This window comes from Sapajus apella, unplaced genomic scaffold (genome assembly GCF_009761245.1).
Source record: "Sapajus apella isolate SASKATOON/1434 unplaced genomic scaffold, GSC_monkey_1.0 scaffold53, whole genome shotgun sequence".
Lineage (NCBI taxonomy): Eukaryota > Metazoa > Chordata > Mammalia > Primates > Cebidae > Sapajus > Sapajus apella.
This window is the reverse complement of record NW_022436993.1, coordinates 5131274-5134889: the sequence shown is the minus strand read 5'-3', so window position 1 is coordinate 5134889 and position 3616 is coordinate 5131274. Positions and strand designations below refer to the sequence as shown.

Genomic DNA, 3616 nt, shown 5'->3' with positions numbered 1-3616 from the left:
GCAGCCTCTACCTCCTGGGTCAAGGGATCCTCCCACACCTGTCTTCTATATAGCTGGGACCACAGGTGCATGCCATCATGTCTGGCTAATTTTTGGATTCTTTGTAGAGACAAGGTCTCACTTTGTTGCCCAGGCTGGACTCAAACTCCTGGGCTCAAGCCATCCTCCTGCCTTGGCCTCACAAACTGCAGGAATTACAGTGTGAGCCACCACACCTGGCAGGGTGACACATCTCACACATGAGCGTGAACACCCAGTCATCACGCTTATGAACTACCAAAGGATCTCTGGCACTTTTAAAAAAGCCTAATAAGTCAACAATTTCACTTGAAGTCACAGTAAAATGCGACAAAAGATCTGAGAAATGTGCTTACTGGAGTCTCTGGACTGTTTCTTGACCCATCACACACATCTCTCCCTTTCTTCCTGGAGGATCACTTGATGAAGGGAGGTGAGTCCAGGTCACTCATAGACACAGCCACGTGGAGCTCGACTGTGCCCTGGCAGCAGACATGCAGAGTCCGAGGCCAAGAGCAGCGGGAATAGGGACTGACGTGACATTTGAATTGGGACTGGTACAGTTTGGAGAGAGTCAGTGCCAGATACTCAGATTGACTTTCTTCCCCTCTTCCAAAGGCATTATTTAGTAGTCTGTTTACACATCTAGCACTTGCTTGCTCTAATAATAGCCATGGGCCTGAATCACCCTCGTCACTGCATGTTACACAGAGTCTTCAGCTGTTTCTATGACTGGCGTGGTTGGTGTTCAGCGCTATCTGGAAACCTCTAAGAATGTGCAGGGTAATCAGTGATTTTAATTTTAGCTATGCGTGACGTGAGGGATCTTCTATTTATTTCTATTGACCTGTCTTTAAAACACGTTGTATAATAATTCCACAGAAAAACTTCAGTATGAATCCCTATGCAGTATATATGTAACTATATACAAATGTGACTTAAATATATTAAGAGAAAATGTATCTTCTTATTATTACTGCTATACATACAATCAACTTGCTGACATAAGTGAGACAAATACCTGTACACCTGTATAAATGAGAACTTGTTCAGTGGGCTTCTGGGGTACTAAGAATATTCAGTTTCTTGATCTGGGTGCTAGCTCCACAAATATATTAAATTTGTGAAAATTCACTGGACAAAAGATTTATAATATACGCCCCTTTCTGTATTGTGTTATACTTCCACAAAGAGTTTTAAACATTTAATATGCAATCTTAGTTTTCTGAGGACAAAATTGAGCAATTACAACAGTATACCATGTACATACCACAGTCCATATTTAAGCTACACCCAAAGTCAAATGATTTTTGAAAATTTTGCCAAGTCAAACCCAACAGACCTAAATCTCTCATTTAAAGGGGCCTCTATTTTCTCTCTCCCAACTTCCCCCCCCAAACAAAGATAACATATCTCAACTCCTCACAATTACAGAGATGTAATAAATCAAGTTTTAAAATAATCCTCTCTTTAGTCATATGTATTTTGTTGTAAAATTCCACATTTTTTGGAAAGTGTGGGAAAATAGGCTCACTGATTCACTGTTGATGGAGTACAAATTAGTATAAACTCTTCTCAGATCAATTTGGAACTGTGTATAAAAATGTAAAATGTTCATGAAATTGATCAAGCAACTTTAGAATAATTCCATATCGACATTAGCCCGCCGGAAGCGGAAGTCAGGTGTTGTTGGATTCTAGCGGAAGTGGCTCCGTTGCCTTGGAGAGCTGGAGTGGTCTGGAGTTCCACGGCGTGGTGGGCCAGAGGCCACCTCTCCGGCTGCCTCTCAGTGTCTCGCCAGCGGGGTTCGTCCCGAACTGGATAGGCACAGCCCTTGGGGGATTTAAACAACCTAAACATTAAGCAATACAGCTGTCTCAAATCTCTGGGAATTTCAGAATGACTGACACTGCCCAAGCTGTTCGAAACTTTGAAGAGATGTTTGCTAGTAGATTCACAGAAGTTGACAAGGAGTATCAAGAATACCTGAAACGCCCTCCTGAGTCCCCTCCAATTGTTGAGGAATGGAAGAGCAGAGCTGGTGGGAACCAAAGAAACAGAGGCAGCTGGTCGCAAGATAGTAGACAGTTCAGAGGCAGGGACAGCAGACGGGGGTGGCCAAGTGACAATCGATCCGATCTGTGGCATGGACGATCCTGGGGTAACAATTACCCGCAACACAGACAAGAACCTTACTATCCCCACCAATACGGACATCATGGGTACAACCAGGGGCCTCCTTACGGTTACTACTGATAGAAACATCGGCAGCCTTTAGTAAAAGCGTTTGCTCTGTTACCATGACGAAAGTTTGGATGTCTTCTGTTGGTCATATTTTTACGTATGATTTTAGAGAATGGATTATTGATTTTTTGGAAGCTGGGACTTAAAAAAAAAAAATAGATCTTACTTGCGAGATGCGATGGTTGCTGAGAATACCTGAAATTGTGGATTATGTTGCTTGATTTCTACCTCAGTCTTCTTTGTTTGATGATGCAATAGTGCTTTGAGTTTGTTATATTTTTCTTATTTGACCTCTAGGCGTACTTCGTTTTACACAGAAATAAAAGTCTTAAAATAGAAGATGCTTGCTTTTACTTTGTAAGGTAAGAGAGTATCCATATGCTTAGATGTGCTCCTTTCTGAAATTCTAGAGGTTAATGTAATCAGCTCATGAATGCACAGATATGCTTCTTGTGATAGATTGTACATAACATCAGCAGTTGAAAGGTAAAACAATTGCTTTTGTTATGTGACTATGGTATTTTGTGATTCCTTCCTCTGTAGATAATGAGCCAGCTCCACATTTATTTGGGTCTCTTTTTAGAGGGAAATCATTAATAAAACTGTAAAATAAGGAGGGAATCATTGTCAGTTGTGTCTTAATCTGGTGGTGGTTGGGATTAATCCTGTACAAACGCTAAGGCTTTTCGCTAACATAGCAGGTCAAAATTCACACATACAGAAGTTTAACTCTGTGCTGTTCAAACTCTCCTTTTTAATCCTGTAAATAATGCTGCATTTTGATTGTTTTATTTTTTTGGTATTTAATGTGGGCTGATTTTACAATGTTCACTTCCAGATGCATGCCTCTGCTGCTTTCTCTTCTATAAATAGTGATGCTATAAACTTCCTTTCACAGAGATCATTCTATTTCAAATCATTTTCATGGTAATTACAATGGTTTCATTCAAATAAAAAAAAGAATTATTCCGTATCATTGGGAGCTAAGTCATTGAAAATAATGATAATAAGAATTATCCCAGAAATACACTGAGAAGTCTGTAGCATTTTTGTTATTTAGTCATTCATGCACTCAACATTCAGCTGGCAGATACTTATTTAGTACCTGCTGTGTAGTAGGTGGAGGGCTGGGTTCTGCGGACATACCGGTGACCAAGACAACTGCAGTCCCCGCTTTGGAGGACTCTTAGAATGTCCACATGCCAGTTGGAAATATAGTTATCAAAAATGAATCACACAATTTTTGACTATTACACATTTAATTTAAAATTACGAAGCCTATATCCCAGCACTTCAGAAGGCCAAAAATGGGGGATCACTTGAGTTCAGGAATTCCAGGCCAGATTGGACACAG

General features: G+C 40.5%; 2 pseudogenes; one reads left to right on the top strand and one right to left on the bottom strand.

The window, feature by feature from the left end:
- Window positions 1-215: 215 nt before the first annotated feature.
- On the bottom strand, window positions 216-285 carry LOC116527288 (annotated as a pseudogene).
- A 1617-nt stretch (window positions 286-1902) lies between these two features.
- LOC116527247 lies at window positions 1903-2274 on the top strand (annotated as a pseudogene).
- Window positions 2275-3616: the final 1342 nt, after the last annotated feature.